The sequence below is a fragment of the Colias eurytheme genome, chromosome 8 (assembly GCF_061535395.1).
Source record: "Colias eurytheme isolate Ceu_HAF_F1 chromosome 8, ilColEury1 Martin Lab GWU primary, whole genome shotgun sequence".
Taxonomy (NCBI): Eukaryota; Metazoa; Arthropoda; class Insecta; order Lepidoptera; family Pieridae; genus Colias; species Colias eurytheme.
In genome coordinates, this window is record NC_142987.1 from 6339193 (window position 1) to 6352332 (window position 13140).

At 31.5% G+C, this 13140-nt stretch overlaps 1 pseudogene; it reads left to right on the forward strand.

Moving 5' to 3' along the window:
* The first annotated feature begins 11835 nt into the window (after window positions 1-11835).
* LOC149906555 (polyglutamylase complex subunit TTLL1 pseudogene) lies at window positions 11836-13140 on the forward strand (annotated as a pseudogene).

Here is a 13140-nt window from a genome sequence, read left to right on the forward strand (position 1 = left end):
AATATTCGATCGACTGAAATGGGAATTTGTAAATTACTTTTCAAATTCTCTTTAATAATAAATTTGCTTAAATTTTTCAATACATTCGCTAAGGTCCATTTGTATGTGACTGAAATTAATTTTATCGATTGCGTGCGTACACTTTTTTGTTGGTGTTAAATATGTCAAACATTTTATAGTGCCTAATTATAATTTTGGGTTTAGGTATTAGTAGTACATTAGAAATTTTTGTTTGTTATTGCACTTGAATACATCTCGACTTTCACAAACATCGAATAAGGAGCATCGTTAAGTCATCAATTCTTACCGTAATTTCCTTCGACGTATATTCCAACGAGCACAGCTCTTAGTAGGATAAAGATATTGAATCTTTTCAGCATTATGAAAATATTTCAAACTAGCGGTCCGCCCCGGCTTCGCCCGTGGTACATGTTTACGTTTTCTCTACATAAGAACCATCCTCGTACTTCAAGGAATATAATAAAAAAAGAATTATCGAAATCGGTTCAGCCGTTCTCGAGTTATGCGCTTACCAACACATTTTGCGATTCATTTTTATATATAAGATATAAAAGCATTTTAAAGTTTTCCACTTCCCTTCCATCTGAAATACGAAAATATAGACAAGGAAGGACTTTCGGATAAAACTTGAAATTTATATATGGACTGAGAAGCGCTGACAAGAAATTTTAAAGTAGAAGCTCTCCAAAGTTTTAGCCCATATTTTGTATAACTTGCGGAAACCGTATCTTATGAAAACTGAATAAATGATAAAGATTTATTGGAAACTTCGCAAGAGTTCAAAACACTATCGATCTGTGTAGTGTGTACCTACTAACGTTTATTTACAGCCATCTTAAAATATTGACTGAATTTTAAAAGCTTAAAGTTTTCTAGTGCTAAAAGTTTCACGTGATTTGGATTCACAGTAGTAAATAATTTTCTTAAGCTATTTTAATGATAAACGATCGGAAATCTTAAATGATCCCATTTCAAACTCAAACTCAAACATTTATTCATTCAATTAGACTTCTCATAGAAGCACTTTTGAAACGTCATTACATATTTAAAAATTTACCACCGATTCGGAAAGCAGTATCTACGGAGAAGAACCGGCAAGAAACTCCATAGTTGCTCTTTTAAATCATGTCAGTTTTACAATTTTACAAAATACATATGTAACATCATAATATATTATAATAACATGCCAAAGAACTGTCCTGTGGTTTTTTCGCGACAACCCTCCATGGGTTTTTATCGTCCATATATTCCTGAATACTGTAGTACGCTCTCTGTACTAGTACATTTTTTATATAAGTTTTAAATTTAGAACTACTAAACTCTTTAATATTATGAGGAATTCTATTGTAAAAGCGTATACCTTGACCCATAAATGAATTTTTAACTTTAGCTAATCGGAAAAATGGCATTTCAATTCTATTTCTGTTTCTTGTGCCATAACAGTGTCTATCTCCTACTCTTGTGTGTAAGTCGGCGTTTTTGTGTACATGCAAAATATTATTAAATATATACTGTGATGGTACAGTAAGGATACCAGTATTCTTAAAGAGATCTCTTAGTGAGTCCCGAGCACGTAAATTATATATAGAACATTAACCCCAACTGTTTCCACACGTCCATATTCAAAACAGAGTCGTGTTAGTTAGGTACACCACTTATAACTCAAGACATTCTTGATTTGGCGGATTTGATTTCTACTTGGATTAAGATGACAAGTGTAAAAAATAAAGTAACAAATAAAAACTCTCCAGAATGAGTGCCTAGCTATTATAAATCAAAAAGCTTATGTCATAATTCTCCAAGAATTTGGTATTAAATAACGCGTAAGTTCGGAAATGATAATATTATTTTAAATTAATTTAAAACAGATAACTCAATTGCGAAGCCATGTTTAAGTCCTTAATTATATTTCCCTTAAATTCAGAACTCTGAGATTCAATTTTGCGAAAGCATACTTTCATCATTAATGTAATTTTACAAAACAAATTAAGGGATTACTTTTACAAAATGGACCGGAAATAACGTCATCATCCATCAACGAAAGATTAAATTTAATAATAACAAAAATATATAATGAATTTACTTGAGCGTCTATATATTTTCTGAACACACGAGCTTTAATTTAGCACACTTTAGGTTCAAAGAAGATAATGAAATTTTGCTACAAAGACTAAGTTTTTCTTTGTACAAAGTTTTACTTGACAAAGCACCTTAAACCCTCTCGCTAAGCCAGGGAAATACATGCCCGAGCCATCGCAAGGCTACATTAGCGGTAGATACCTTTTGTATAAAATATGAAAACAGTAACCCCCTGAGAAATTAAACTTTAAAGCAAAAGCTGTAAGGTTCAATGTTATTTTGAAGGCATAATAACTGGAGACGGTTATTTGACTTTTAAGGCGATGCGAAGTAAAATGGGAATATCTAATTTGTCATTTTAACTCGATATCAACTTTGTCAAAATGCCAGCGGCTTTAACCCGAACTTGGCAATAGGAAAATTTTTATTTTATTTATTTAGGTTGGCAATGTGGTTTCCTTTAATTATCTAAATGACAAATTAAACAAACTTTTTTTAACATAACTGCATGCGGAGAATACCAATATAGAGAATATAATATTCAATCTGCTTTTCACGTACATTTAATACAAGAAATATATGAGCAATTTAGAAGCAGGAAAGTTGTACTTAAGCAATTAATGCTTAATTTCACTCCAGACTTGTATTTTATTCGTAAGGCACAATTTCCTTATAAAAATAAAGATCACTTCACAATAGTCTAACCGTATAAAATTAAGCCATTAGAGCGAAACTCGGTTCGGGAAACACTGTCATAATAAAAATGATCATTCTTTTAAATTACACAAAAACATGTTTTCGGTTTCATTGTAATAAAAGAAGCAATTTTCATTTTCAGGATAAGAAGTCGAGAAGCAGCAAAAGGGTTAAAATTATTTGGTACCTATTTTAATTTTGTGAATATTCACGTGCACTTTGACTCAACATATTTTACTAATTATTTGTATGGTTAGTTGGTTTTTTTTTATTTATTTATATGTATATTTTTAGATATACATACATGTATATCTAAAAACTGCAATTTGGTTAACTTTATCGTTGCGGAAATTAAACAACTTTCCCAGTTCCACTAACAGTTTACTCTGCTTACAAAGTAGTTTACTTTGTTTAAATAAAAACAAAAAGCTCGTTTTAACAATGTTTGTCGTTTTGTATTTGGAACGCAGTAATTGAAACGGAGAAACCGTGTACTTTTTAGCGTTCCGTGAGGAATGATATAAACCGTTGTAAATTTTATTTTGTCTGTATATCGGCACCCCGATAGTGGCATAACCAGAGTAATTGAAATAATAATACTATGTAAACTATTTACCTAAAATTATTAATAATTAAAATAAAAGAAGGGTTAATCGAACTTAATGTATATTGTGAAAAGGCTGTATTTAAGTAACCCACCATTGTTACTTTCAAATAAAAATAGATTTCCCTTGTCTTTTTACTATCGCCATTGTCACATACAACACTATTAAGTGACAAAGCATACAGACATTGTTTGGACATATCTAGGTTAGACAAAAGCCTGATCTGAATCTAGATACGTCAGCTTCGTTAACATTTCCTGAATAAAGCGTAGCCAACTGGATTGGAAGGTGACTTGCTCTCTGGATTTTCCAACTAGTTAATTGAATATTGTATGTACCTACGATACGATAAATTCAATTAAGAATAGTGTGTTCAATTAAGTATACCAGTATTGTAGATAATTTTTAAAACTTAGAGATAATTTTTAAATGAACTGCTTAAAAAGCTTTTTAATTAGAAAATACCGCTCTTGGAAAATATGTTCGTATTGTTTATTAAGTAATTCAACAGCTGTACATATTGTATCCTTTGTTTACAGGCATCTCGATCGAATACATACAGCAGAGTCAACACATACATACAAACAAAAAAGACAAATACATTTAATTCCGACTCATATTTTTGCTGGCATTAATTTAGTAAACTATACCCGAACATTACTACGACAAACAGGACAATATATTAGGGGTAGCGTCACGAAAATTGTCTTGAGCATGGAAACATAATTATAACACACATTTATCTCTGAATCCCTGACGTTGCGCTCAACGGAGCACGAAAATTTATATGCAGCCTTCGTAGTTTATCATAACAATGTGTTTTGGCTAAAGAATCTATTGAAACTACGTTTTATTTGCTTGAAAAATTCTTTCTTCTTTTTGGTATGTGTATCTACTATTATTTTATTTTATTTGGTCACAACGTACCAGATCGAATTGTTTTAGCTTTATTTAAACCACAAGCTTTTTACTACAACGGGGTGACGGAAATCCTATTGACTTTGATTTTACTTAATAGTTAGTTTCATCATTTGGTTTCAACATTACCTACTGTTTATTGAATATCTTAATTTACGTAGGAATAACGACGCTAGATACCAGCTGACTGAATTCTAGAAAACTAAATTAGTAGCAAATGGCAGAAGACTCTATAAATGGATACTAAAGATTGACACCGGAATTGATTTGATTAATAAAATTATAACTTGCTTTAATTAATCCAGTTTCGCTTTAATGTATGATAATTTCTCAATCCAATATACCTACTAAGGAACAATTATTCAACGTCGGAGAATTAATATTTCTACGACAAGACTTTAAAGCTCTAACTTTTAAGCTCTTGAACAAACGGAAAAAGCAGATTAGAATTACGTCCTTAGATATTATAAATTTTCTTAATTTACTAAAACTTTTGTAATTTTTTTATTAATCATCCCATTGGAAATGACTTCGAAATAAATATAAGAATTAGAAATACATCTTTTGTATATAAACTACGTATTAATTTTGAGGAAACCACCAAAATTGAATTCGGAGAAACATTCGAGCTCAAAATATTTCGTAGACGTAATCCGAAACCGCCTTGAAAGTACATAAATTATAACGAAATTATTTAGCAGAATCTACAGAAAATACAAATCATGGTGAACAAATTTATAAACTTATCACGTTTGGGACAATTTATCTTCATTCTCAACGCGTAATGTGACACCATATCAATCTCATATTCCCGCCTACCGCCTACTCACTACAGAGGTACGTATTATACCCACCTACATATTTTCCCTTTGCTTTATGTAAAATCAATTCATGGAAAAAATTATATACACGATACACGATGTTTATATGTTATTCGCTTTCGTATTTATTATTTTTATTCCTACATAATTATCCTAACAAACAAAACAATCAATGAGCTTAATTGTATTATTTGTATGGTTCTTCAAATATATCGCTTTATGAATATGCCTGATATTAATTAATTTGTAAGTAACAAATCCTTTTACTTACAATTTGTGTTTATAATTTAATCCTTCTACTCTAAACATCTTAAATTATTAATCCTATGATTGAGTAATTACTCCGCAAAGAGGTAATTCTAAGAGCAAATACAAATGGTTTAAATTAATGACTAAACACCAATTCAGGTACAACTGTTACAGTTTCTAAAGTTCCATCAGATAGAGAAATTGATGTGTTTGCTTCTACAACGACTGAAATGGAATGAAGAAAGAGTTTCTGAAGCAATAATTTAAGCATGAAATTAAATTAATTAATGTTAATTTACCTAGCCAAATTATTGATTATAAAACTGGGTATTCTGTCAATTTAAACAAGATTTTACTTTGATATTTTTTAATAAATAATAATTAAGAAATACCTACCTATTGTTTTCAATTTACTACAAATTAAGTCTGTTCCAATCAATTCGTACTATTCTTTATCAATGTCAAAGGAACTGAAGCAACCAGCAAACCCGATGCTATTGTAAAAGTTCCCCTAGAACTTATTAACTAGATCCAGATTCCAGACAATTCTTTCTTTGTGTACTTTCTTTACAAATCTACGTTGCACAGCTACGTATTAACAAAGGTAAAGTGGCATACATCACAATACAGCCGTGTTTCTTTTCCTATCTGACGAGAAGTATAGCACTATTATCTTTACTTGCAAATATTAAGAAGTGTGTGTCTGCATCAGACCTTTACTAAAAAGGACTACGGAAATAGTACAGTACAGGTATTTGATTTTACTGCTTCAACGGACCTCCTTTTCTATCTCTCCTCTTCCTTTACATGTATGAAGATTTAAAAAAAATTAAATATTTTTGAAAACTAACTTCTATTCATTCAAAAGATAGCTTCAACAGTCAACTGCTAACAGCTAAATTATTGAGGGAAGAGATAAACTGCGCGACTAATATAATTATTCCGCCGTATTACATACATACATACCTCTCTTGATCGTTTTATAATTTTTTAGCAAGATAGGGAAGTGAAGTGATGAAATTTTTTGTAAAAATATCAGTTTATCAGAGTTATATTTTATTGTCGTCATATTAATAAATACGAGACAATTAAAACGTACAAAACTTTATAAAATTACAATATAAGCCCAAAGTCATAAAATACAGTCGTAAACCTAAAATTGGGACTCGGATTTGAAATAAGCGGACTTTATGGGGCTATGAATCCTCCTAAAAGATTGCATTGATCCATTTTAAATTAGTGTAATGAATACCTTATAAAGAAACAGAGTTAATTTACAAGAAACCAAAGACGCTTGACTAATTAAGAAAACAAGTATGACCTTGGAAATTACGTTTCTTTTAGAGTTCCCAAGAGAACAAAGTAATAGAAGGGGAGTCTTGTCGTTGGAGATTTTAGGCAGTAAAATAAAATTACCTTTTTCACCTTATTTTCCTTTTTCGCGTCGGTACAATATTCAATTAAAATTTGGAGAACGGCCTTCACAAATAATGGTCTAAATAAAAGTGTAATCTTATTACGTAAATACCACGATATTTCTACTGAAAAAGGGATCAGTATGCACGACAATATTACGTTTTCCATTAATTGAATAAAAACGGATTATTTTATTTATTAAAATGCAGTTGATAATTAAATCTTTGTGTTTTAAAACGTGATTTTCTGATTGTGCAGTAAAATTCGTAATGTTCTGCTTGTATTGAAGTTACCGTAGAGGATCTTCATATCACCACTCCTGTACTTAATTTCACTAACATTACCGAAGCGACCTCAAAACTCCGCTAAGACCTCGACGTCAGCATGATGAAATTCAAATTTCTTTATCTAGACAAGCACGACCTATAAAATACGCGTTACTTTGCAGTTTTTCCAAGAGATCGGTTGATTTTGCGATAACTTAAAAAAGCTTTTTTCGCTACATTAAACGTCGAAGGCTTTATTCACTGGCCGTTACATTGGGTTAGGTGACGATAATGTGCGACCTTCAAACTGAATTTACATATGTGATGTAGTGGAGTTAAAAAGGAATATTTTAATGTACTTTTTATATGGTTTTGAACTATAAGGTTTCTATAATAAGTTCCTAAGATTAGAATCTTAAGAAGGTACAATAATTCTTCATTTACAGATATATAATTTGACATTTTTTTTTAATATTTTATATCCAATTCAGGCTGTTGTATGAGGTCTTCAAGTTGAGGCGGATACCGTCTAACAAACGCGAATTTCACGCTGAAAGCTTATTATGGCTTCACAAAATTTATTTTTACTTTACTTATCTTCAAAAATAAGCATTTATGAAACCTTCAAAAGTTATTTCTATAACGTAAAAGGTAATATTGTATACAGGTAGTACTGGCAGTGCTTTTCTCCTAAGGTCTTAAGGGAAATAAAATCCACCGTTCAAAGTAAAAGTGTTAAATACTAAGCACATTCAGAAATCCTCGCTTAGGTGCTTTTAGCACTTAACTTTAGCCAGCATTATGGCGTTAACAAATGTTGTGGCTGCATTTACACCAGTCCCTCGGTGCAATGTTGATAGCATTTATTGCACGAGTTTCTAGCTCGTATTTTTATGCGAACTAAAAGTAACATTATGTCTCCGGTTTAATGACGTCATAAAATACATAGAAGCTTCCTTTGTAACGCTCTAAGTCTAAATTCTACTGCGATTTTAGAGAAGGTTTTTGCCAATATATTTAACACTCTGAAAGCAAAGTCGCTCTGCCGATTCTTATCATACCATTTTATAATACACTTACTCTCGCAAAATATTTTAGTTTACTTTATTTAATTCAATCGAATATATTTTAAGAAAAAAGTTTGAACGATCACACACTACAATACACCACCACAAATTTAAAAAAAAAAGCAAATAATTTTATCAAAGTAGATATCTAATTAATATTTAAACGAAAAAAATCTCTCCCCTAGAATTAATGGCTACCAGGAAAAACATAAATCTAATTAAAAAGAAACCTTGGATTCTATATTTGACTCTTCCCGTTTTTAATGAATGCTATTTTATCCGTAAGAAAATAAACAATCCAACGTGTTGCGTTCTTATTTTAACGGTGAAAAATCCTAGCTTTTAAAATGTTATCTCCAGTGTGTATAAATAACACCAAAGAAGTTTCATTCATATTGTTGCAAAAATTCGTTCCAAATAAAGTATGAGATAATCATCTCGCCTCCATCCATTGTTATGGGTTAACAACGTTTTTGTATTCCTAGGTCTTATATAAACCAAACACCTGCGATTATGCCTGCGTTAAGAGTTATATACAATTTTATTGTTATAATGAGACGTCGGATCGCTATAAGTAAAAGGTCGAAGGTGCCAGACTAAGCGAGCAAACGAAAAACTAGATGGAAACTAATGATTTCTCAACGTATATACAATATACATACTCGATTTATTTCATAGATGCAGAAAAATATTGTGATGTAGCCAACTAGAGAGAAAGCAGGCTGCAGTGAGGAAAAAATTATTGGCCGATGATCAGGATGATTCTATTTGTCATTTATGTATTTTCATTGTAACAATTATATGTAGGCAATCGTGAAAACGTGGCATCTGGTGGGAAGTAATCACCGTCACCTACGCAATATAATAATTTCCTATAGGTAGCTGCTCCACAACACGCACACGCACACCACCCACATAGAGCATGTGTGGAATTTATAAGAAAAGTTTTTGACGCTGAAATCATAATGTTATCGAAACTCCTTTTGAAGCGAGTCATGAGGACAGCATTTTAATTGATGTCGTGTAGGACGGTGATGGATCTTAGGAACTGGTAACGTTCAAAAGTACCTAATGTATTTTTTATACATTAGGTACAATATAAGCTTTCCGCCAGCGGCTGCGCCCGCTTTGTCTACAAACTAATAAATTATACACTAAAACCTTCCTCTTCTATCACTCTATCTATAAAAATACCGCATCAAAATCCTTTGCGTAGTTTTAAAGATTTAAGCGTACAGAGAAAGCGACTCTGTTTTATACTATGTAGTGATAGTGATTACAATATAATTTTCACTAGTATCTACTAGTGGTACATACATATACATATATACATATCTATGTATAACAAAAATAATATTCGTCTGTTATTAATATTTTATAATGCTTTTTAATACCTACACAAAAGAACAATGCTAATAAATGGGAACTATATTTTCTATCACCAAAATTTATATTTGTCATCAAGTTGTATCACCTAATAAATAGATCTATCACCACGAAATATTTTCGTTCTCAGATAAACAAAAATTGTTCCCAGGTATGAATTATCAAATTAATGTTAATATATGTGTAAAATAAGAGATCGATAACCAATAAAATTATATTGCATTACATGAATATAAACTTCGTTCTTATAATAACAGTTTTGTTACTTAAATAATAGCTCTGTGCTCAGAATGGTAGATCTGTCACCAAATAAATCGATTATCGATCCCTGACTGCGACTCCTTTTTATTTGATATTTTGTCACCAATACAGTAGTAACATTTTATTTCGTTCAGATATTAAATTAATAGTATTAGTTACCAATTTAATACATTAATTTATAATTTTAATGAAAAAATGATCAAAGGGGCGGAGACAAATTGGCGCGCTTTAAAAATTGATTATTTTTACTTTAATTAAGTGTTTTATCTACAATTATGCTAGCCATAAGCCAGCTATTAAACTAGAGCTGATTATTCAGTGGTTATTATTTTTAAGAATAAAATATTGATTATTTTAGTGTTTTATCTACTATTCTGCTAGCCATAAGCCAGCTATTTTAAACCAGCGCTGATTGTTCAGTGGTAATTATTTTAAACAATAAATATTGATTATTTTGACTTTAATTGTTTTATTTACTTATTACTCTGCTAAAAATTTTATTTAAATATAATTTATACTACCAGTGGAAATTTAGAACCTTGGGAGTCTAGTTAAGTAGCAGAATCTTTTGGTTGAAACGATGATGACAACCCTAATTTTTTATTTGAACTGAATGCAATTTTCTAGTAACATAATTTGATTTATTGGTGATCTCTTTAAATTAGTTTGCTTAAATACTTATAAGGACACACCTATTATAATACATACAAAAACATTTATTTGGTACTAGACCTTATATCTCAGGATTTTAGGTGATTTATTGTGGAACTGATTTTGCATTGTTTGGTGACTACATTTTGGTGACAGATCTACTATTTTGAGGACAAACCCTATTATTTAAGAAACACAAAACTAATTAAATTGGTGATAGCTTAAATGATACCCCTAATAAATCATAGAATCGTCTTTGAACATGGTATTGCAATTATAGCACACATTTATCTCCAAATCCATGTCGTTACGCTCGACGAAGCACGTAAATTTATATGCATCCACAGAACTTAATCATAATAATGGTCTGAGTGTATTTGCAAAAATGTATAATCTGTGAAAGGAAATTCCCGGCAAATTCTTTTAGGTTATATTTTCCTCTTATATTTATTTGAAACGTTCGCATAAATTCTACAATTTTTTTGATGAGGCTCAACAAAAATCGAGTTTGAATGGAAAACATTTTATACAGGTCTACATAAATAATTATTATTAATATAGGTACGAGTTGTTGAAAAAAAACTTAAAAATTAGAAGCGTCTTTTCGACTTGAAAGTTCTTTTGATTATGTAAATTATAATTTGAAAAATATATACAAGTGTTCCATTAGAATTAATGACCAGTCCTGTCAAAGTAACATTGCGAAAGAAATATTTTTAATACCAACGTATTTCACTAAATGTGGAGGATATTAACGGTCGCTGGAAACTCGTGCAGAATACTTATTACTTTTAAGGGGAATAAGTGGGAGAGGTGTTTACATTTGAAAAATAAACATTTTTAAGGACTGACGCTCAAAGGAAGGTTTAATGTTGAAGCTTCCTAGTAATACGTAGTTTTATATATTGAAGCAAGATTGGAACGAAAAATATTTAATATCTTTACACAATTTTTTAAATATTGTTTACTTGTAGACGAAATTGTCAACATTTAAACCTATTAAATTTGTAAATTATCGTCGGAATTTGTCGTCTAAATTAAAAATTACATTTTTACCATGTGAAATATATTTTAATGGCATCTATTTAATAATCAAAACATCTAACTGGGAACTTAGATTAAAAAAAATTGTTAGAACGTAGATATATAGTTTTATAATTATTTACTAGATAATTCAGATTGTACGTGCTTAAGATTAAATCATGTTGCAACGAAATTAAACTTAATACCTAACGAAGTGGATACGATGTTATACTAAGTTAAATTGAAAGATTACTCTAGAGTGAACGGCGTTCATAGCAATGTTTAATCAATAATCGCTTCGAAACGGGTGAGCGCTCCATATACAAAGATACAAACATGTTTATCTTGGAAACTGCATTAGTTTGATACGCTAAATATGAACGCGGATACTAAGAAACTTATATCAAATCAGTACGGAAGAGTGAACGTTCAACCGATTGAAAGATGCAGAGTTAATTTCTGCACGGACTTAGAAAAGTCCGTTCTAATGAGTAACTTTGAAAGACGTGGCTGGAATCAAGTCGGACCAGACGACGAGTGGAACTTTTACTGGGCGTCGACGCAGACTTGTAGAAATCTTTTCAGTGTTGAAAGCGGATATCGCATGAACGACAATCAGATTATCAATCACTTTCCTAACCATTACGAGCTATCGAGAAAGGATTTGTTGGTGAAAAATATCAAGAGATATAGAAAAGAATTAGAAAGAGAAGGCAGCCCAATAGCCGAAAAAGCAGAAGTGACTCTACACGGCGGGCAAGTGGTAAACAGATATGTTCACCTCGATTTTATTCCGGTTACGTTTGTCCTCCCTGCTGACTACAATATGTTTGTCGAAGAATACCGCAAGTCCCCGCAAAGTACTTGGATTATGAAGCCTTGCGGCAAGTCCCAGGGCACTGGAATTTTCCTTATAAACAAACTCTCAAAGTTAAAGAAATGGTCTCGCGAGGCCAAAGCTCCATTTCATCCACAACTTAGCAAAGAAAGCTACGTGATATCGCGCTATATCGACAACCCGTTGCTTATAGGCGGAAAGAAGTTTGATTTGCGATTATATGTTTTGGTAACATCGTTCCGTCCCCTGAAAGCGTATATGTTCCAATTAGGTTTTTGTCGTTTTTGTACAGTAAAATACGATACAAGTGTAACGGAATTGGATAACATGTATGTACATTTGACGAATGTGAGTGTACAAAAACATGGAGGCGATTATAATAATATACACGGCGGGAAAATGAGCGTTGAAAACTTGCGTCTGTATTTAGAGGGAACAAAGGGTAGAGCAGTTACGGAGAAATTGTTTGCAGCTATGCAGTGGCTTATTGTTCATTCTTTAAAAGCTGTTTCGTCTGTTATGGCGAACGATAGACATTGTTTTGAGTGTTATGGATATGACATAATAATAGATAATCAGTTAAAGCCTTGGTTGGTGGAAGTCAACGCTTCCCCTTCGTTGACATCAACTACAGTTAACGATAGAATAATGAAATACAAATTAATAGATAACATTATCTCGTTGGTTTTGCCACCGGATGGTATACCTGATGTTCGTTGGAATAAAGTGCCGAGTCCAGAAGCTCTTGGGAACTTCGATTTACTTATTGATGAAGAATTGTTGGAAAAAGAAGAAGCGAGCAGTTCTGGGCGCATAATTAAAAGCCATAAGAATAGAAGTTGA